Source organism: Phalangium opilio, unplaced genomic scaffold (genome assembly GCF_054372755.1).
Source record: "Phalangium opilio isolate 3A_F unplaced genomic scaffold, DU_Popi_V2 ptg000019l_1, whole genome shotgun sequence".
NCBI lineage: Eukaryota > Metazoa > Arthropoda > Arachnida > Opiliones > Phalangiidae > Phalangium > Phalangium opilio.
The window spans coordinates 8629152-8652066 of NW_028324152.1; the positions used below are offsets into that span (position 1 = coordinate 8629152).

The 22915-nt window shown below is 37.8% G+C and overlaps 1 non-coding gene and 15 pseudogenes across 1 annotated transcript; all 16 read right to left on the bottom strand.

Annotated features, from left to right (window-relative positions):
* Positions 1-7379: 7379 nt before the first annotated feature.
* LOC149701885 (5S ribosomal RNA) lies at positions 7380-7482 on the bottom strand (annotated as a pseudogene).
* Positions 7483-7619: 137 nt separating this feature from the next.
* On the bottom strand, positions 7620-7738 carry LOC149701886 (5S ribosomal RNA; annotated as a pseudogene).
* A 133-nt stretch (positions 7739-7871) lies between these two features.
* LOC149701887 (5S ribosomal RNA) lies at positions 7872-7990 on the bottom strand (annotated as a pseudogene).
* Positions 7991-8350: 360 nt separating this feature from the next.
* On the bottom strand, positions 8351-8469 carry LOC149701888 (5S ribosomal RNA; annotated as a pseudogene).
* Positions 8470-8591: 122 nt separating this feature from the next.
* Positions 8592-8694, bottom strand: LOC149701889 (5S ribosomal RNA; annotated as a pseudogene).
* A 135-nt stretch (positions 8695-8829) lies between these two features.
* LOC149701890 (5S ribosomal RNA) lies at positions 8830-8948 on the bottom strand (annotated as a pseudogene).
* Positions 8949-9070: 122 nt separating this feature from the next.
* LOC149701891 (5S ribosomal RNA) lies at positions 9071-9173 on the bottom strand (annotated as a pseudogene).
* Positions 9174-14579: 5406 nt separating this feature from the next.
* Positions 14580-14698, bottom strand: LOC149701892 (5S ribosomal RNA; annotated as a pseudogene).
* Positions 14699-15816: 1118 nt separating this feature from the next.
* Positions 15817-15919, bottom strand: LOC149701893 (5S ribosomal RNA; annotated as a pseudogene).
* A 375-nt stretch (positions 15920-16294) lies between these two features.
* On the bottom strand, positions 16295-16413 carry LOC149701894 (5S ribosomal RNA; annotated as a pseudogene).
* Positions 16414-16535: 122 nt separating this feature from the next.
* LOC149701895 (5S ribosomal RNA) lies at positions 16536-16638 on the bottom strand (annotated as a pseudogene).
* Positions 16639-16759: 121 nt separating this feature from the next.
* On the bottom strand, positions 16760-16878 carry LOC149701896 (5S ribosomal RNA; annotated as a pseudogene).
* A 121-nt stretch (positions 16879-16999) lies between these two features.
* Positions 17000-17118, bottom strand: LOC149701897 (5S ribosomal RNA; annotated as a pseudogene).
* Positions 17119-17254: 136 nt separating this feature from the next.
* LOC149701898 (5S ribosomal RNA) lies at positions 17255-17373 on the bottom strand. The gene has a single exon (XR_016382326.1). It is a non-coding gene; the product is annotated as a 5S ribosomal RNA (ribosomal RNA).
* A 137-nt stretch (positions 17374-17510) lies between these two features.
* LOC149701899 (5S ribosomal RNA) lies at positions 17511-17629 on the bottom strand (annotated as a pseudogene).
* Positions 17630-17751: 122 nt separating this feature from the next.
* On the bottom strand, positions 17752-17854 carry LOC149701900 (5S ribosomal RNA; annotated as a pseudogene).
* Positions 17855-22915: the final 5061 nt, after the last annotated feature.

Here is a 22915-nt window from a genome sequence, read left to right on the forward strand (position 1 = left end):
TTAGATCAGTGGAAGGGCTAATCGTTATTGGGTTATAGCTTAGAAGTTTTCATTCTTATTATGGTGCGTATTGACTTTCAGTGCGTCCAACCACAAGTCAGCTTTGGTGATATTTAACGTTAACACTCATGTTGGCAAACTAAGAAAATCGTAGATAAACGAGACTGTAGTGTTTATATTGCTAACCAGTTGTGAATGTAGCTATAAGAATATAGGGTTAACAGTTGAGGCGTAGACAGTTGGGCGTCTTCAAAGACATAAAGGTTATATCTCTACAAAATCTATACACTTCATTTCCTGTTTTTTCCCATTTACTTATTAAATGTGTCCAAGACGTATCATTATTGGATGTAAATGTCGTCTGCTTTACTGTATATTCGCTATGCTCGGAATACTGGTTTAAAAATTCGTAAATTTTTACTTCAAAAAAGAGAAATAATTCTATATCTAGGTTAATAAGTTTGTAGTAGTAGTCCTCCTCTTGACTCGGAGAGGTAATATTTTGGTTTTTAGAACTTGTTACACTAGTGCAACGCGTTAGCAGTTCGCCTCGTGTAAAGAAATCCTACAAAACCTTAATATTTTCTTTTTTCATAATTTAAAAGTAATATACAGATTTATTTTTCGCAATTTCGATGCCTTTGGTAGTTTTGTAGCTATAAAGATCCGTTTTATTTTGATATTCCAAGAATAATTTTTATATTATAATTTGAAATAGTTGTTTATATATTACTTAAGCTATACCACATCTGTACATTAACGTTGGAAAACTACATGCGGGTTAGACATAAACGTTTTCAATCTGAACGCGTTTGAAATATAAACGTTTTCAATCTCAACGTGTTTGAAACATAAACGTTTTCAATCTTAACGCGTTTGAAACATAAACGTTTTCAATCTTAACGCGTTTCAAACATAAACGTTTTCAATCTTAACGCGTTTCAAACATAAACGTTTTCAATCTTAATGCGTTAGAAACATAAAAGTTTTCGATCTAAACGCGTTTCAAACATAAACGTTTTCATTCTAAACGAGTTTCAAACATAAACGTTTTCAATCTAAACGCGTTTGAAACATAATCGTTTTCAATCTAAACGCGTTTGAAACATAATCGTTTTCAATCTAAACGCGTTTGAAACATAATCGTTTTCAATCTAAACGCGTTTGAAACATAAACGTTCTCAACCTAAACGCGTTTGAGACCTAAGCGTTTTCAAAACAAACGCGTTTGAAACATAAACGTTTTCAATCTAAACGCGTTTCAAACATAAACGTTTTAAATCTAAACGCGTTTGAAACAGATACTTTTTCAATCTATGCGCGTTTGAAACGTAAACATTTTCAAACTATACGCGTTTGAAACGTAAACATTTTCAAACTATACGCGTTTGAAAAATAAAAATTTCAGAACTAAACGCGTATAGGCTGGGCTCGTGTTTAAAAAGGCGTTGCATTTTCCCGTTTAGGAAAACGTTTAGAATCTAAACATCGTTTTTTCTGTGTACAAAGATCACCATTACTATTATACTTATAAATATTATCGCGTACTGTTCAGTCTTGGGTTTCTTCTTGTTATGTGTAACTCACCGCCGTTGTTTGTACTGTTCTTGTCCTCTGTTGTATGGCTTCTTGTTTCTTAAGTCGCTCTTCCTTGGTTGCTTGTTGTGAGCATGTTTTAACTTGTCCAAGACAGTTCCATTCCTCGATTAGTTGACACACTTGGTCTGGGTTTTCTAACCCTAACTTCCACGTTGTACCGGATTACCGCACTGATTTTGACTGCCCCGTTCGTCGTTAAGCCTCGGCTATATACGTTGACTCCGTCCGCGTTTATTACCGCGTCATTACCATTAATCACGTTAAATATTTGTTGAATACCGTTAAATACCGCGAACCACGCTCTGCTACCATGTTAAATTAATATTCAAGAATGACGCCGGATTATATAAAACCATATTAGTTTATTATTAATCTGTTTATGTTAAGTTAGTCATCGTTCTTCATTACGGTAAAGCACTCTTACTGTTATTACATACTGGTTATAATTACAAATAGTTGAATACGTCCTACTACAATACTAGGTCTACTTAGCGTTACACACGAGAGGCACATCCTGAGGGAGACTCACTGGTAGAGAACCGATCGAGAGAGAGAGTGAGTGATGCATTATCACTAATTCAGTCTAATCCTAAACTCGGGTTAGGTGCAAAGGTTCTTTTTCTTTATCATGTGATTATAGCGAAGATAACTGTTCAGTTCAGTTCAGTTCCAACAAGAGTTTTTCCACAATAACTGACGACCATTTAATCTTGGGCTTCCGTGGCGCAATGGTTAGCGCGTTCGGCTGTTAACCAAAAGTTTGGTGGTTCGAGCCCACCCGGGAGCGGTGTTGTGAAGTCTCAAATGTAACGTAAAAAGCCAAAGTTTTTCCAAAATACCTGACGACCATTTGATTTTTGGGCTTCCGTGGCGCAATGGTTAGCGCGTTCGGCTGTTAACCGAGAGGCTGGTGGTTCGAGCCCACCCGGAAGTGGTGTTGTGGGGTCTCAGAAGTAGCGTAAAAAGTCAAAACTTTTCCACATAACGTGACAACCATTTAATTTCTGAGCTTCCGTGGCGCAATGGTTAGCGCGTTCGGCTGTTAACCAATAGGTTGGTGGTTCGAGCCCACCTGGGAGCGGTGATGTGGGATCGCAAATGTAATGTAAAATGCCAAAGTTTTTCCACAATACCTGACGACCATTTAATTTTTGGGCTTCCGTGCCGCAATGGTTAGCGCGTTCGGCTGTTAACCGAAAGGTTGGTGGTTCGAGCCCATTCGGGAGCGGTGTTGTGAGGTCTCAGATGTGACGTAAAAAGTCAAATTTTTCCACAATACCAGACGACCATTTCATTTCTGAGCTTTCTTGGCTCGATGGTTAGCTCGTTCGGATGTTAACAAAAAGTTTGGTGGTTCGAGCCCACCAAGGAGCGGTGTTGAGAAGACTCAAATGTAACGTAAAAAGCCAAAGTTTTTCCACAATACCTGACGACCATTTAATTTCTGGGCTTCCGTGGCGCAATGGTTAGCGCGTTCGGCTGTTAACGGAAAGGTTGGTGGATCGAGCCCACCCGGGAGCGGTGTTGTGAGATCTCAAATGTAACGTAAAAATCCAAAGTTTTTCCACAATACCAGACGAACATTTAATCTTTGGGCTGCCGTTTCGCAATGGTTAGCGCCGTCGGCTGTTAACCGGAAGGTTGGTGGTTCGAGCCCATCCGGGAGCGGTGTTGTGAGGTCTTACATGTTACAGTAACGTAAAATTCAGAGTTTTTCCACAATACCTGAAGAACATTTAATCTTTGGGCTTCCGTTGCGCAATGGTTAGCGCCGTCGGCTGTTAACCGAAAGGTTGGTGGTTCGACCCCATCCGGGAGCGGTGTTTTGAGGTCTTATATGTAACCTAAAATTCAGAGTTTTTCCACAATAACTGACGAACATTAAATTTTTGAGCTTCTGTGGCGCAATGGTTAGCGCGTTCAGCTGCTATTCAAAAGGTTTGTGGTTCGAGCCCATCCGGGAGTGGTGTTGCAAGGTCTCAGATGTGACGTATAAAGTCAAAGTTTTTCCACAATACCTGACGACCATTTCATTTCTGAGCTTTCTTGGCTCCATGGTTAGCTAGTTCGGCTGTTAACCGAAAGGTTGGTGGTTCGAGCCCATCCGGGAACAGTGTTTTGAGGTCTTAGATGTAACGTAAAATTCTGAGTTTTTCCACAATAACTGACGAACATTTAATTTTTGAGCTTCCGTGTTGCAATGGTTTGCGCGTTCAGCTGTTATTCAAAAGGTTTGTGGTTCGAGCCCATCTGGGAGCGGTGTTGCAAGGTCTCAGATGTGACGTAAAAAGTCGATGTTTTTCCACAATACCTGACGACCATTTCATTTCAGAGCTTCCTTGGCTCCATGGTTAGCGCGTTCGGATGTTAACCGAAAGGTTGGTGGTTCGAGCCCATCCTTGAGCGGTGTTGTGAGGTCTCAGATGTGACGTAAAAAGTCAAAGTTTTTCCACAATACCTGACGAACATTTAATTTTTGGGCTTCCGTGGCGCAATGGTTAACGCGTTCGGCTGTTATCCGAAAGGTTGGTGGTTCGACCCCACCCGGGAGCGGTGTTGTGGGATCTCAAATGTAACGTAAAAAGCCAAAGTTTTTCCACAATACCTGACGACCGTTTAATTTTTGGGCTTCCGTGGCGCAATGGTTAGCGCGTTCGGCTGTTAACCGAAAGGTTGGTGGTTCGAGCCCATCCGTGAGCGGTGTTGTGAGGTCTCAGATGTGACGTAAAAAGTGAAAGTTTTTCCACAATACCTGACGAACACTTAATATTTGGGCTTCCGTGGCGCAATGGTTAGCGCGTTCGGCTGTTAACCGAAAGGTTGGTGGTTCGAGCCCACCCGAGAGCGGTGTTGTATGATCTCACATGTAACGTAAAAGTCGAAAGTTTTTCCACAATACCTGACGACCATTTAATTTTTGGGCTTCCGTTGCGCAATGGTTAGCGCCGTCGGCTGTTAACCGAAAGGTTGGTGGTTCGAGCCCAGCCGGGAACAGTGTTTTGAGGTCTTAGATGTAACGTAAAATTCTGAGTTTTTCCACAATAACTGACGAACATTTAATTTTTGAGCTTCCGTGTTGCAATGGTTTGCGCGTTCAGCTGTTATTCAAAAGGTTTGTGGTTCGAGCCCATCCGGGAGCGGTGTTGCAAGGTCTCAGATGTGACGTAAAAAGTCGATGTTTTTCCACAATACCTGACGACCATTTCATTTCAGAGCTTCCTTGGCTCCATGGTTAGCGCGTTCGGATGTTAACCAAAAGGTTGGTGGTTCGAGCCCATCCGTGAGCGGTGTTGTGAGGTCTCAGATGTGACGTAAAAAGTCAAAGTTTTTCCACAATACCTGACGAACATTTAATTTTTGGGCTTCCGTGGCGCAATGGTTAGCGCGTTCGGCTGTTATCCGAAAGGTTGGTGGTTCGAGCCCACCCGAGAGCGGTGTTGTGAGGTCTTAGATGTAACGTAAAGTTCAGAGTTTTTTAAAAATAACTGACGAACATTAAATTTTTGAGCTTCTGTGGCGCAATGGTTAGCGCGTTCAGCTGCTATTCAAAAGGTTTGTGGTTCGAGCCCATCCGGGAGTGGTGTTGCAAGGTCTCAGATGTGACGTATAAAGTCAAAGTTTTTCCACAATACCTGACGACCATTTCATTTCTGAGCTTTCTTGGCTCCATGGTTAGCTAGTTCGGCTGTTAACCGAAAGGTTGGTGGTTCGAGCCCATCCGGGAACAGTGTTTTGAGGTCTTAGATGTAACGTAAAATTCTGAGTTTTTCCACAATAACTGACTAACATTTAATTTTTGAGCTTCCGTGTTGCAATGGTTTGCGCGTTCAGCTGTTATTCAAAAGGTTTGTGGTTCGAGCCCATCTGGGAGCGGTGTTGCAAGGTCTCAGATGTGACGTAAAAAGTCGATGTTTTTCCACAATACCTGACGACCATTTCATTTCAGAGCTTCCTTGGCTCCATGGTTAGCGCGTTCGGATGTTAACCGAAAGGTTGGTGGTTCGAGCCCATCCTTGAGCGGTGTTGTGAGGTCTCAGATGTGACGTAAAAAGTCAAAGTTTTTCCACAATACCTGACGAACATTTAATTTTTGGGCTTCCGTGGCGCAATGGTTAACGCGTTCGGCTGTTATCCGAAAGGTTGGTGGTTCGAGCCCACCCGGGAGCGGTGTTGTGGGATCTCAAATGTAACGTAAAAAGCCAAAGTTTTTCCACAATACCTGACGACCGTTTAATTTTTGGGCTTCCGTGGCGCAATGGTTAGCGCGTTCGGCTGTTAACCGAAAGGTTGGTGGTTCGAGCCCATCCGTGAGCGGTGTTGTGAGGTCTCAGATGTGACGTAAAAAGTGAAAGTTTTTCCACAATACCTGACGAACACTTAATATTTGGGCTTCCGTGGCGCAATGGTTAGCGCGTTCGGCTGTTAACCGAAAGGTTGGTGGTTCGAGCCCACCCGAGAGCGGTGTTGTATGATCTCACATGTAACGTAAAAGTCGAAAGTTTTTCCACAATACCTGACGACCATTTAATTTTTGGGCTTCCGTTGCGCAATGGTTAGCGCCGTCGGCTGTTAACCGAAAGGTTGGTGGTTCGAGCCCATCCGGGAACAGTGTTTTGAGGTCTTAGATGTAACGTAAAATTCTGAGTTTTTCCACAATAACTGACGAACATTTAATTTTTGAGCTTCCGTGTTGCAATGGTTTGCGCGTTCAGCTGTTATTCAAAAGGTTTGTGGTTCGAGCCCATCCGGGAGCGGTGTTGCAAGGTCTCAGATGTGACGTAAAAAGTCGATGTTTTTCCACAATACCTGACGACCATTTCATTTCAGAGCTTCCTTGGCTCCATGGTTAGCGCGTTCGGATGTTAACCAAAAGGTTGGTGGTTCGAGCCCATCCGTGAGCGGTGTTGTGAGGTCTCAGATGTGACGTAAAAAGTCAAAGTTTTTCCACAATACCTGACGAACATTTAATTTTTGGGCTTCCGTGGCGCAATGGTTAGCGCGTTCGGCTGTTATCCGAAAGGTTGGTGGTTCGAGCCCACCCGAGAGCGGTGTTGTGAGGTCTTAGATGTAACGTAAAGTTCAGAGTTTTTTAAAAATAACTGACGAACATTTAATTTTTGGGCTTCCGTGGCGCAATGGTTAGCGCGTTCAGCTGTTATTCAAAAGGTTGGTGGTTCGAGCCCATCCGGGAGCGGTGTTGTGAAGTCTCAGATGTGACGTAAAAAGTCAGAGTTTTTCCACAATACCTGACGAACATTGCATTTCTGAGCTTCCTTTTCTCGAAGGTTAGCGCGTTCGGATGTTAACCAAAAGGTTGGTGGTTCGAGCCCACCTGGGAGCCGTGTTTTGAAGTCTCAAATGTAAAAAGCCAAAGTTTTTCCACAATACCTGACGACCATTTAATTTTTGGGCTTCCGTGGCGCAATGGTTAGCGCGTTCGGCTGTTAGCCCAGAGGCTGGTAGTTCGAGCCCACCCGGAAGTGGTGTTGTTGGGTCTCAGATGTAGCGTAAAAAGTCAAAACTTTTCCACAATACGTGACAACCACTTAATTTCTGAGCTTCCGTGGCTCAAGGGTTAGCGCGTTCGGCTGTTAACCAATAGGTTGGTGGTTCGAGCCCACCCGGGAGCGGTGTTGTGTGCCAAAGTTTTTCCACAATACCTGACGACCATTGAATTTTTAATTTAATTAACCTTCATATTTATAAAACAATAACAAAAAGAAGATATGTTTGGTTTTTTCATATCTGGTGGAATTTAATAGAGGAAACAAAAAGGAAAAAGCCAACGGCACGCAGTGTTCCCAAGTACTGACTGCGCTCGACGCTGCTTAACTTCGGTGATCGGACGAGAACCGGTGTTTTCAGCGTGATTTGGCCGTTGCCGAGAGTGCTAGTTAATAATTCGAATTTAAATTAAGTGAGACAAATTAACCTTCATCTTTTTAAAACAATAACAAAAAGAAAATATGTTTGCTTTTTTCATATCTATTGGAATTTAAAAGAGGAAAAAAAAGTGAAAAAGCCAACGGCACGCAGTGTTCCTAAGTGGTCTCCCTCCCAAATACAGACTGCGCTCGACGCTGCTTAACTTCGGTGATCGGACGAGAACCGGTGTTCTCAGCGTGAAATGGCCGTTGCCGAGAGCGCTAGTTAATAATTCGAATTTAATTTAAGTGAGACAAATTAACCATCTTTTTAAAACAATAACAAAAAGAAAATATCTTTGCTTTTTTTCATATCTATTGGAATTTAAAAGACAAAAAAAGTGAAAAAGCTAACGGCACGCAGTGTTCCTAAGTGGTCTCCCTCCGAAGTACTGACTGCGCTCGACGCTGCTTAACTTCGGTGATCGGACGAGAAACGGTGTATTCAGCGTGATATGGCCGTTGCCGAGAGTGCTAGTTAATAATTTGAATTTAATTAACCTTCATCTATATAAAACAATAACAAAAAGAAGATATGTTTGCTTTTTTCATATCTGGTGGAATTTATAAGAGGAAACAAAAAGGAAAAAGCCCACGGCACGCAGTAGTCCCAAGTACTGACGGCGCTCGACGCTGCTTAACTTCGGTGATCGGACGAGAACCGGTTTTCTCAGCGTGAAATGGCCGTTGCCGAGAATGCTATTTAATAATTCGAATTTAATTTAAGTGAGACAAATTAACCTTCATCTTTTTAAAACAATAACATAAAGAAAATATCTTTGCTTTTTTCATATCTATTGGAATTTAAAGACAAAAAAAAGTGAAAAAGCTAACGGCACGCAGTGTTCCTAAGTGGTCTCCCTCCGAAGTACTGACTGCCCTCGACGCTGCTTAACTTCGGTGATCGGACGAGAAACGGTGTATTCAGCGTGATATGACCGTTGCCGAGAGTGCTAGTTAATAATTTGAATTTAATTAACCTTCATCTTTATAAAACAATAACAAAAAGAAGATATGTTTGCTTTTTTCATATCTGGTGGAATTTATAAGAGGAAACAAAAAGGAAAAAGCCAACGGCACGCAGTGTTCCCAAGTACTGACTGCGCTCGACGCTGCTTAACTTCGGTGATCGGACGAGAACCGGTGTTTTCAGCGTGATATGGCCGTTGCCGAGAGTGCTAGTTAATAATTCGAATTTAAATTAAGTGAGACAAATTAACCTTCATCTTTTTAAAACAATAACAAAAAGAAAATATGTTTGCTTTTTTCATATCTATTGGAATTTAAAAGACAAAAAAAGTGAAAAAGCTAACGGCACGCAGGGTTCCTAAGTGGTCTCCCTCCCAAGTACTGACTGCGCTCGACGCTGCTTAACTTCGGTGATCGGACGAGAAAGGGTTTATTCAGCGTGATATGGCCGTTGCCGACAATGCTAGTTAATAATTTGAATTTAATTAACCTTCATCTTTATAAAACAATAACAAAAAGAAGATATGTTTGCTTTTTTCATATCTGGTGGAATTTATAAGAGGAAACAAAATGGAAAAAGCCAACGGCACGCAGTGTTCCCAAGTACTGACTGCGCTCGACGCTGCTTAACTTCGGTGATCGGACGAGAACCGGTGCTTTCAGCGTGATATGGCCGTTGCCGAGAGTGCTAGATAATAATTTAATTTAATTAACCTTCATATTTATAAAACAATAACAAAAAGATGATATGTTTGGTTTTTTCATATCTGGTGGAATTTAAAAGAGGAAACAAAAAGGAAAAAGCCAACGGCACGCAGTGTTCCCAAGTACTGACTGCGCTCGACGCTGCTTAACTTCGGTGATCGGACGAAACCCGTGTTTTCAGCGTGATTTGGCCGTTGCCGAGAGTCCTAGTTAATAATTCGAATTTAAATTAAGTGAGACAAATTAACCTTCATCTTTTTAAAACAATAACAAAAAGAAAATTAATTAAAAATGTCTTGATTAGAATCAAGACCTAAAAAGTATCGATAAGACGGAGGTTATCACTTGTCTGAAGGTTCAGATATTAATTTTTCTTTTTAATTGAAACTTAAATACATGCTTAAGAAAAAACAAGGTTCCATTACCGTTTTCCGTTGAAATAAATTATTTTACTGGTAATCAATTTCAAAAATTTACTTATCTCGGCTTTTCGACCACAATTCCATTCCCCGAAAATATTTTATCATTGCATTAATTATTTTTGGGAGAGTACGTGTATGGTTTTGCATTTTAAAAGGTTCCTAAAGACGTTACATCCCCATTCGTGACCGGCACGCTTCGCAGTGGAACATTTTAATTATTCTAAAACCAATGGCGCCAAATTCAATAGGGACAGTAAGATTTTTACTCGCGGTTTTGCAAAATGATGTAATATCAAGTGTACTTTAGTCAACCGTCGTATTGTTCTTTCTCATAGTTCAGGGCATGATCAGTGTTACTGCCCAATTTCTCTCTCTAGTTTCTAGCAATGGTTAGAGACTATTTGATATGGCACGGAAGTAGTACAAAAGGAATTTTTTTAATATTTTGGTTTGAATTAAATAAATTCATGATTGTAGTTATAACGAACAGAAAGTCAAGGGAATGGCACCGGTAATGAGCAGCAAAAAGAAAGGAAAGTTTGCTTCAAGTTAGCAGAGGGACATGGTAGTGAAATGTTCGTTCAAACCTTAATATATCATGAAAAATTCAAGTGAGGAGACGGCACTACCAAGAAAGATTGGTTTTGGCAGATAACAGCGAAAAAATTATGTTCTACACACACTGGGACTATGGGAGAGTTTCAAGGCCGAGGCCGCACATGATGAAATTTCAACTCCAGTTTACGTCAATTCTCCCTGGTCGTACTAGTAGCAGGTTAAGCTATAGTTTGCTCAGGTCCTGTTAGTCTCGAAAGGGTTATATAGTGCTTGAAACTTTTAAAAGGTTCTTGTCATGGCTAAACAGACCGCTATTACAGTTTTTTATTGTTTTATAGGTTATTTTGACACGTTATCTCCCAAAAGTAATTAATGTAATGATAAAATGTTTTCGGGGAATGGAATTGTGGTCGAAAAGCCGAGATAAGTAAATTTTTGAAATTGATTACCAGTAAAATAATTTATTTCAACGGAAAACGGTAATGGAACGTTGTTTTTTCTTAAGCATGCATTTAAGTTTCAATTAAAAAGAAAAATTAATATCTGAACCTTCAGACAAGTGATAACCTCAGTCTTATCGATACTTTTTAGGTCTTGATTCTAATCAAGACATTTTTGATTAATATCTGTTCCTTCAGTCTTCATTTTAATTAAGAATGTTAAGAAACTGTTTTACATTTTCATAATCTGCACTAAGCAGAAACTTATATAAAGGGGACCATAAATTTAGCTCAATCAGACATTTATTTATAATGATACTTAAAAAAAAACGTAAATCAATAAAAGTTAGTATTCTTATTGTAATTAACATAATACATTTTTTTACCCCAGAAATAGGACCAAATGGACAATTTTACAAAATTTTTAAAAATGCTGATTTATGTCCGTTTAACATTTAGCTCAAAATTGTCATAAGGCCAATATGAAGTTCGGATATCCTTAAAACTTCACAAAGACGATCCGAGATTGTCAATTTCAAACTTTTATGTAGCAAAAGTACCTACAAGCACCCGGAGCAAGTACCCACAAGCACCCGGGGCAAGTACCTACAAGCACCCACAAACACCCACAAGTACCCACAAGTACCTACAAGCACCCACAAGTACCTTCAAGCACCCACAAGTACCTACAAGCACCCACAAGCAACCACAAGTACCCACAAGTACCTACAAGCACCCACAAGTACCCACAAGTACCTACAAGCACCCACAAATACCTACAAGCCACCACAAGCAACCACAAGTACCCACAAGTACCTACAAGCACCCACAAGTACCCACAAGCACCCAAAAGTGCCCACAAGCACCCACAAGTACAAACAAGCACCCACAAGTACCCATAAGCAAACCACAAGCACCCACAAGTACCAACAAGTACCTACAAGCACCCACAAGTACCTACATGCACCCACAAGTACCTACAAGCACCCACAAGTACTTCATGCACCCACAAGTACCTACAAGAACCCAAAAGTACCTACAAGAACCCACAAGTACCTACAAGCACCCACAAGTACCTACATGCACCCACAAGTACCTACAAGCACCCACAAGTACCTTCAAGCACCCACAAGTACCTACAAGCACCCACAAGTACCTACAAGCACCCACAAGTACCTACAAGCACCCACTAGTACCTTCAAGCACCCACAAGTACCTACAAGCACCCATAAGTACCTACAAGCACCCACAAGTACCTACAAGCACCCACTAGTACCTACAAGCAACCACTAGTACCTACAAGCACCCACAAGTACCTAAAGCACCCACAAGCACCCACAAGTACCTACAAGCAGCCACAAGTACCTACAAGCATCCATAAGTACCTAGAAGCACCCACAAGTACCTACAAGCACCCACAAGTAACTACAAGCACCCACAAGTACCTACAAGCTCCCACAAGTACCTACAAGCACCCACAAGTACCTACAAGTACCCACAAGTACCTACAAGTACCCACAAGTACCTACAAGCACCCACAAGTACCTACAAACACCGACAAGCACCCACAAGTACCTACAAGCACCCACAAGTACCTACAAACACCCACAAGTACCCGGGGCAAGTACCCACAACTACCTACAAACACCCGGAGCAAGTACCCACAAGCACCCGGGGCAAGTACCTACAAGCACCCACAAACACCCACAAGTACCCACAAGTACCTACAAGCACCCACAAGTACCTTCAAGCACCCACAAGTACCTACAAGCACCCACAAGCAACCACAAGTACCCACAAGTACCTACAAGCACCCACAAGTACCCACAAGTACCTACAAGCACCCACAAATACCTACAAGCCACCACAAGCAACCACAAGTACCCACAAGTACCTACAAGCACCCACAAGTACCCACAAGCACCCAAAAGTGCCCACAAGCACCCACAAGTACAAACAAGCACCCACAAGTACCCATAAGCAAACCACAAGCACCCACAAGTACCAACAAGTACCTACAAGCACCCACAAGTACCTACATGCACCCACAAGTACCTACAAGCACCCACAAGTACTTCATGCACCCACAAGTACCTACAAGAACCCAAAAGTACCTACAAGAACCCACAAGTACCTACAAGCACCCACAAGTACCTACATGCACCCACAAGTACCTACAAGCACCCACAAGTACCTTCAAGCACCCACAAGTACCTACAAGCACCCACAAGTACCTACAAGCACCCACAAGTACCTACAAGCACCCACTAGTACCTTCAAGCACCCACAAGTACCTACAAGCACCCATAAGTACCTACAAGCACCCACAAGTACCTACAAGCACCCACTAGTACCTACAAGCAACCACTAGTACCTACAAGCACCCACAAGTACCTAAAGCACCCACAAGCACCCACAAGTACCTACAAGCAGCCACAAGTACCTACAAGCATCCATAAGTACCTAGAAGCACCCACAAGTACCTACAAGCACCCACAAGTAACTACAAGCACCCACAAGTACCTACAAGCTCCCACAAGTACCTACAAGCACCCACAAGTACCTACAAGTACCCACAAGTACCTACAAGTACCCACAAGTACCTACAAGCACCCACAAGTACCTACAAACACCGACAAGCACCCACAAGTACCTACAAGCACCCACAAGTACCTACAAACACCCACAAGTACCCGGGGCAAGTACCCACAACTACCTACAAACACCCACAAGTACCCGGGGCAAGTACCCACAAGCACCCACTAGTACCTACAAGCACCCACAAGTACCCACAAGAACCCACTAGTACCTACAAGCACCCACTAGTACCTACAAGCACCCACTAGTACCTACAAGCACCCACTAGTACCTACTAGCACCCACTAGTACCTACTAGCACCCACTAGTACCTACAAGCACCCACAAGTACCCACAAGAACCCACTAGTACCTACAAGCACCCACTAGTACCTACAAGCACCCACTAGTACCTACAAGCACCCACTAGTACCTACTAGCACCCACTAGTACCTACTAGCACCCACTAGTACCTACTAGCACCCACTAGTACCTACTAGCACCCACTAGTACCTACAAGCACCCACTAGTACCTACAAGCACCCACTAGTACCTACTAGCACCCACTAGTACCTACTTGCACCCACTAGTACCTACTAGCACCCACTAGTACCTACTAGCACCCACAAACACCCACAAGTACCTACAAGCATCCATAAGTACCTACAAGCACCCACAAGTACCTACAAGTACCCACAAGTACCAAAGGCAGTTGGTTACATAATTTATTAGTGTGGGGGTACTTTTCCAACTTAACTTGTTAGCTCACACAAAGCTAGGTCCCCTTGTTTTTCAACCACCAAGAAATATGAACCAAATAGCTTTAAAAGTGCTAACATCATAAACTGACTCTTTACACTGCTTAAATATCGCAGATTGGAATGGTTTTGAAAATTTAAATTTAAACATACCTAGACTTAATTATAGTCAATGAAAATTGCTTAGCGGAATGTAAGGTGGTGTACCTTCCATTTAAAACCGTTTTCAAGTCTAACAAACGTATAGTTTTTCTAAAATCGAATTAACCGGAATGTTTTTTTCTTAAAATTTCCCATGTTATTTCTATGGGAAAAATTCCCGTTTTTCATCGAAAGGTGTGATTAATTTTATGGAAATGAAAACCACCCTTAGCAACTTTATTTTTTATAAAATTAACTAATTAATGGATCTCTTTGAAATTTAAACCACATATTGTGGGCCAGAATTGTAGTTCTGTGGAAGTTTTTCAAAACAGTTAATGCAATACAAAAAAATCTACATCCAAACAAAAAACCCTCCTTATACATTAAGAGCAGTATGAAGTCATATCTAAGAGAGCTACCGCTCTCTCAGAATATCTTTGCTTTTTTCATATCTATTGGAATTTAAAAGACAAAAAAGTGAAAAAGCTAACGGCACGCAGTGTTCCTAAGTGGTCTCCCTCCCAAGTACTGACTGCGCTCGACGCTGCTTAACTTCGGTGATCGGACGAGAAACGGTGTATTCAGCGTGATATGGCCGTTGCCGAGAGTGCTAGTTAATAATTTGAATTTAAATTAAGTGCGACAAATTAACCTACATCTTTTTAAAACAATAACAAATAGAAAATATGTTTGCTTTTTTCATATCTATTGGAATTTAAAAGAGGAAAAAAAGTGAAAAAGCACACGGCACGCAGTGTTCCTAAGTGGTCTCCCTCCCAAGTACTGACTGCGCTCGACGCTGCTTAACTTCGGTGACCGGACGAGAACCGGTGTATTCAGCGTAGTGTTGTAAATTTTCCGGAAAAATAAAACGCGGAAAATTTTCCGGTAAATTTTCCGGAAAATTTTCCGCGAAGAGGAAAATTTTCCGCTAATCGGAAAAATATAAAACTAGCAATTAAGTGAGCTTTGAGTCAATTTATCAAACTTTTGAAGATATTTCGATAGCTTCTTCAGTTTTGTTGTCCTGAGTTCGAAATTAATATAATAGATACATTTTAAAACAGAAACTGCAGCCTTTTTATATAATTGAATTACGAATTTGACTAATTACACCTCGCTGACATACCAAATGTAGTTGCATATCATGAGAAGACTAATTTTTCGTGCAGGTAATTTTAAAACTTTTCAATGCAGATGGGGAACACTTTTTGCACATACCAGATGAAAAGTGGCGTTTCATCCACGTTTTGTTATTTGCATAACATTGTTTTCAATATATACATTCCCCAGTTATTAAAGTACCGCCAAATATTAGTGGTTGATTTTTCCATAATTTGTGACTTTAAACAGGGTTAACAAACAATTTTTCCCCCTCCGAATTCACCGAAAACAAAATAATGAATGTTTTGAAAAGAAAGGCAATTGAAAAATTTTAAAGTTTTAACATTTTAATTGAGAAACCGGTAGCGGAAAAATACGGAAAATTTTCCGGAAAAATATAGCTCGGTCATTTTCCGGAAAATTTTCCGAGCGGAAAATTTCCCGCGGAAAATTTTCCGACTTACAACCCTAATTCAGCGTGATATGGCCGTTGCCGAGAGTGCTAGTTAATAATTTGAATTTAATTAACCTTCGTCTTTATAAAACAATAACAAAAAGAAGATATGTTTGCTTTTTTCATATCTGGTGGAATTTAAAAGAGGAAACAAAAAGGAAAAAGCCAACGGCACGCAGTGTTCCCAAGTACTGACTGCGCTCGACGCTGCTTAACTTCGGTGATCGGACGTGAACCGGTGTTTTCAGCGTGATATGGCCGTTGCCGAGAGTGCTAGTTAACAATTCGAATTTAAATTAAGTGAGACAAATTAACCTTCATTTTTTTAAAACAATAACAAAAAGAAAATATGTTTGCTTTAATCATATCTGGTGGAATATAAAAGAGGAAATAAAAGTGAAAAAGCCAACTTCACGCAGTGTTTCTAAGTACTGACTGCGCTCGACGCTGCTTAACTTCGGTGATCGGACTAGAACCGGTGTTTTCAGCGTGATATGGCCGATGCCGAGAGTGCTAGTTAATAATTCGAATTTAAATTAAGTGAGACAAATTAACCTTCATCTTTTTAAAACAATAACAAAAAGAAAATATGTTTGCTTTTTTCATATCTATTGGAATTTAAAAGAAAAAAAAAGTGAAAAAGCTAACGGCACGCAGTGTTCCTAAGTGGTCTCCCTCCCAAGTACTGACTGCGCTCGACGCTGCTTAACTTCGGTGATCGGACGAGAAACGGTGTATTCAGCGTGAAATGGCCGTTGCCGAGAGTGCTAGTTAATAATTTGAATTTAATAAACCTTCATCTTTATAAAACAATTACAAAAAGAAGATATGTTTGCTTTTTTCATATCTGGTGGAATTTAAAAGAGGAAACAAAAAGGAAAAAGCCAACGGCACGCAGTGTTCCCAAGTACTGACTGCGCTCGACGCTGCTTAACTTCGGTGATCGGACGAGAACCGGTGTTTTCAGCGTGATATGGCCGTTGCCGAGAGTGCTTGTTAATAATTTGAATTTAATTAATCTTCATCTTTATAAAACAATAACAAAAAGAAGATGTGTTTGCTTTTTTCATATCTATTGGAATTTAAAAGACAAAAAAAAGTGATAAATCTAGCGGCAAGCAGTGTTCCTAAATGGTCTTCCTCCGAAGTACTGACTGCGCTCGACGCTGCTTAACTTCGGTGACCGGACGAGTACCGGTGTATTCAGCGTGATATGGCCGTTGCCGAGAGTGCTCGTTAATAATTTGAATTTAATTAACCTTCATCTTTTTAAAACAATAACAAAAAGAAAATATATTTGCTTTTTTCATATCTATTGGAATTTAAAAGAGGAAAAATAGTGAAAAAGCCAACGGCACTCAGTGTTCCTAAGTGGTCTCCCTCCCAAGTACTGACTGCGCGCGACGCTTCTTAACTTCGGTGATCGGACGAGAACCGGTGTTTTCAGCGTGATATGGCCGTTGCCGAGAGTGCTAGTTAATAATTCGAATTTAAATTAAGTGCGACAAATTAACCTTCATCTTTTTAAAACAATAACAAATATAAAATATGATTGCTTTTTTCATATCTATTGGAATTTAAAAGAGGAAAAAAAGTGAAAAAGCCAACGGCTCGCAGTGTTCCTAAGTGGTCTCCCTCCCAAGTACTGACTGCGCTCGACGCTGCTTAACTTCGGTGATCGGACGAGAACCGGTGTTCTCAGCGTGATATGGCCGTTGCCGAGAGTACTAGTTAATAATTCGAATTTAAATTAAGTGAGACAAATTAACCTTCATCTTTTTAAAACAATAACAAAAAGAAAATATGTTTGCTCTTTTCATATCTATTGGAATTTAAAAGAGGAAAAAAAAGTGAAAAAGCCAACGGCACACAGTGTTCGTAAGTGGTCTCCCTCCCAAGTACTGACTGCGCTCGACGCTTTTTAACTTCAGTGATTGGACGAAAACCGGTGTTTTCAGCGTGATATGGCCGTTGCCGAGAGTGCTATTTAATAATTTGAATTTAATTAACCTTCATCTTTATAAAACAATAACAAAAAGAAGATATGTTTGCTTTTTTCATATCTGGTGGAATTTAAAAGAGGAAACAAAAGTGAAAAAGCCAACGGCACGCAGAGTTTCCAAGTACTGACTGCGCTCGACGCTGCTTAACTTCGGTGATCGGACGAGAACCGGTGTTTTCAGCGTGATATGGCCGTTGCCGAGAGTGCTAGTTAATAATTCGAATTTAAATTAAGTGCGACAAATTAATCTTCATCTTTTTAAAACAATAACAAATCGAAAATATGTTTGCTTTTTTCATATCTATTTTAGGGCCGTGCAGACTACTCGTTACTATTTGGTCGGACCAAATAATTTGGTCAAAATTGACGTTTACTATTCGCACCGACGAATCGAATAATGGTTTTCAAAATTCTAGAATATAATCACTGAAACTATTATTTTTGTACTTTTTGCTTTAATTCAAGCAAATATAACGATATTCATTCAAAAAACTGTTAAAATTCAATTTTCAATAAGAAATCGTTGTCACGGATTTTGTATCTTGAAGAAATGAAACATGCGATTTTTTCGGTACATTTTTAATCCATTTTTTTCTGGACAAATTTTTGACCGAATTCAGCTTAATTACTTATAAAATACTCATTAAAAGTGACTTCATCTCGATTGATCAATAAATAAAATGTACCTCGATTTTTAATAACATTTTCAAAATCGACGTTTCTCGACCAGAGAAGCACATTTTGAGAATTTTTTCACTATTTTCAAATATAATCACTGAAACTATTATTTTTGTACTTTTTGCTTTAATTCAAGCAAATATAACGATATTCATTCAAAAAACTGTTAAAATTCAATTTTCAATAAGAAATCGTTGTCACGGATTTTGTATCTTGAAGAAATGAAACATGCGATTTTTTCGGTACACTTTTCAGTGCATTTTTTTCTGGACAAATTTTTGACCGAATTCAGCTTAATTACCTATAAAATACTCATTAAAAGTGATTTCATCTCGATTGATCAATAAATAAAAATGTACCTCGATTTTTAATTACATTTTCAAAATCGACGTTTCTCGACCAGAAAAGCACATTTTGCGAATATTTTCACTATTTTCAAATATAATCACTGAATCCATTATTTTTGTAATTTTTGCTTTAATCCAAGCAAATATAACGATATTCATTCAAAAAACTGTTAAAATTCAATTTTCAATAAGAAATCCTTGTCACGGATTTTTTATCTCGAAGAAAAAAAACATGCGATTTTTTCGGTACACTTTTTAATGCATTTTTTCTGGACAAATTTTTGACCGAATTCAGCTTAATTACCTATAAAATACTCATTAAAAGTGATTTCATCTCGATTGATCAATAAATAAAAATGTACCTCGATTTTTAATTACATTTTCAAAATCGACGTTTCTCGACCAGAGAAGCACATTTTGAGAATTTTTTCACTATTTTCAAATATAATCACTGAATCCATTATTTTTGAATTTTTGCTTTAATTCAAGCAAATATAACGATATTCATTCAAAACACTGTTCAAATTCAATTTTCAATAAGAAATCGTTGTCACGGATTTTGTATCTTGAAGAAAAAAACATGCGATTTTTTCGGTACACTTTTGAATGCATTTTTTTCTGGACAAATTTTTGACGGAATTCAGCTTATTTACCTATAAAATACTCAATAAAGGTGATTTCATCTCGATTGATCAATAAATAAAAATTCACCTCGATTTATAATAACATTTTCAAAATCGACGTTTCTCGACCAGAGAAGCACATTTTGAGAATTTTTTCACTATTTTCAAATATAACCAATGAAACCATTATTTTTGTACTTTTTGCTTTAATTCAAGCAAATGTAAGGATATTCATTCAAAAAACTGTTCAAATTGAATTTTCAATAAGAAATCGTTGTCACGGATTTTGTATCTTGAAGAAAAAAAAACGTGCGATTTTTTCGGCAAACTTTTTAATGCATTTTTTTCTGGACAAATTTTTGACCGAATTTAGCTTATTTACCTATAAAATACTCAATAAAAGTGATATCATCTCGATTGATCAATAAATAAAAATTCACCTCGATTTTTAATAACATTTTCAAAATCGACGTTTCTCGACCAGAGAAGCACATTTTGAGAATTTTTTCGCTATTTTCAAATATAACCACTGAAACCATTATTTTTGTACTTTTTGCTTTAATTCATGCAAATGTAACGATATTCATTCAAAAAACTGTTAAAATTCAATTTTCAATACGAAATCGTTGTCACGGATTTTGTATCTTGAAGAAATGAAACATGCGATTTTTTCGGTACATTTTTAATCCATTTTTTTCTGGACAAATTTTTGACCGAATTCAGCTTAATTACTTATAAAATACTCATTAAAAGTGACTTCATCTCGATTGATCAATAAATAAAATGTACCTCGATTTTTAATAACATTTTCAAAATCGACGTTTCTCGACCAGAGAAGCACATTTTGAGAATTTTTTCACTATTTTCAAATATAATCACTGAAACTATTATTTTTGTACTTTTTGCTTTAATTCAAGCAAATATAAAGATATTCATTCAAAAAACTGTTAAAATTCAATTTTCAATAAGAAATCGTTGTCACGGATTTTGTATCTTGAAGAAATGAAACATGCGATTTTTTCGGTACACTTTTTAATGCATTTTTTTCTGGACAAATTTTTGACCGAATTCAGCTTAATTACCTATAAAATACTCATTAAAAGTGATTTCATCTCGATTGATCAATAAATAAAAATGTACCTCGATTTTTAATTACATTTTCAAAATCGACGTTTGTCGACCAGAAAAGCACATTTTGAGAATTTTTTCACTATTTTCAAATATAATCACTGAATACATTATTTTTGTATTTTTGCTTTAATTCAAGCAAATATAACGATATTCATTCAAAAAACTGTTCAAATTCAATTTTCAATAAGAAATCGTTGTCACGGATTTTGTATCTTGAAGAAATGAAACATGCGATTTTTTCGGTACATTTTTAATCCATTTTTTTCTGGACAAATTTTTGACCGAATTCAGCTTAATTACTTATAAAATACTCATTAAAAGTGACTTCATCTCGATTGATCAATAAATAAAATGTACCTCGATTTTTAATAACATTTTCAAAATCGACGTTTCTCGACCAGAGAAGCACATTTTGAGAATTTTTTCACTATTTTCAAATATAATCACTGAAACTATTATTTTTGTACTTTTTGCTTTAATTCAAGCAAATATAACGATATTCATTCAAAAAACTGTTAAAATTCAATTTTCAATAAGAAATCGTTGTCACGGATTTTGTATCTTGAAGAAATGAAACATGCGATTTTTTCGGTACACTTTTTAATGCATTTTTTTCTGGACAAATTTTTGACCGAATTCAGCTTAATTACCTATAAAATACTCATTAAAAGTGATTTCATCTCGATTGATCAATAAATAAAAATGTACCTCGATTTTTAATTACATTTTCAAAATCGACGTTTGTCGACCAGAAAAGCACATTTTGAGAATTTTTTCACTATTTTCAAATATAATCACTGAATACATTATTTTTGTATTTTTGCTTTAATTCAAGCAAATATAACGATATTCATTCAAAAAACTGTTCAAATTCAATTTTCAATAAGAAATCGTTGTCACGGATTTTGTATCTTGAAGAAAAAAAAAATACGATTTTTTCGGTACACTTTTGAATGCATTTTTTCTGGACAAATTTTTGACGGAATTCAGCTTATTTTCCTATAAAATACTCAATAAAAGTGATATCATCTCGATTGATCAATAGATAAAAATTCACCTCGATTTTTAATAACATTTTCAAAATCGACGTTTCTCGACCAGAGAAGCACATTTTGAGAATTTTTTCGCTATTTTCAAATATAACCACTGAAACCATTATTTTTGTACTTTTTGCTTTAATTCATGCAAATGTAACGATATTCATTCAAAAAACTGTTAAAATTCAATTTTCAATACGAAATCGTTGTCACGGATTTTGTATCTTGAAGAAATGAAACATGCGATTTTTTCGGTACATTTTTAATCCATTTTTTTCTGGACAAATTTTTGACCGAATTCAGCTTAATTACTTATAAAATACTCATTAAAAGTGACTTCATCTCGATTGATCAATAAATAAAATGTACCTCGATTTTTAATAACATTTTCAAAATCGACGTTTCTCGACCAGAGAAGCACATTTTGAGAATTTTTTCACTATTTTCAAATATAATCACTGAAACTATTATTTTTGTACTTTTTGCTTTAATTCAAGCAAATATAACGATATTCATTCAAAAAACTGTTAAAATTCAATTTTCAATAAGAAATCGTTGTCACGGATTTTGTATCTTGAAGAAATGAAACATGCGATTTTTTCGGTACACTTTTTAATGCATTTTTTTCTGGACAAATTTTTGACCGAATTCAGCTTAATTACCTATAAAATACTCATTAAAAGTGATTTCATCTCGATTGATCAATAAATAAAAATGTACCTCGATTTTTAATTACATTTTCAAAATCGACGTTTGTCGACCAGAAAAGCACATTTTGAGAATTTTTTCACTATTTTCAAATATAATCACTGAATACATTATTTTTGTATTTTTGCTTTAATTCAAGCAAATATAACGATATTCATTCAAAAAACTGTTCAAATTCAATTTTCAATAAGAAATCGTTGTCACGGATTTTGTATCTTGAAGAAATGAAACATGCGATTTTTTCGGTACATTTTTAATCCATTTTTTTCTGGACAAATTTTTGACCGAATTCAGCTTAATTACTTATAAAATACTCATTAAAAGTGACTTCATCTCGATTGATCAATAAATAAAATGTACCTCGATTTTTAATAACATTTTCAAAATCGACGTTTCTCGACCAGAGAAGCACATTTTGAGAATTTTTTCACTATTTTCAAATATAATCACTGAAACTATTATTTTTGTACTTTTTGCTTTAATTCAAGCAAATATAACGATATTCATTCAAAAAACTGTTAAAATTCAATTTTCAATAAGAAATCGTTGTCACGGATTTTGTATCTTGAAGAAATGAAACATGCGATTTTTTCGGTACACTTTTTAATGCATTTTTTTCTGGACAAATTTTTGACCGAATTCAGCTTAATTACCTATAAAATACTCATTAAAAGTGATTTCATCTCGATTGATCAATAAATAAAAATGTACCTCGATTTTTAATTACATTTTCAAA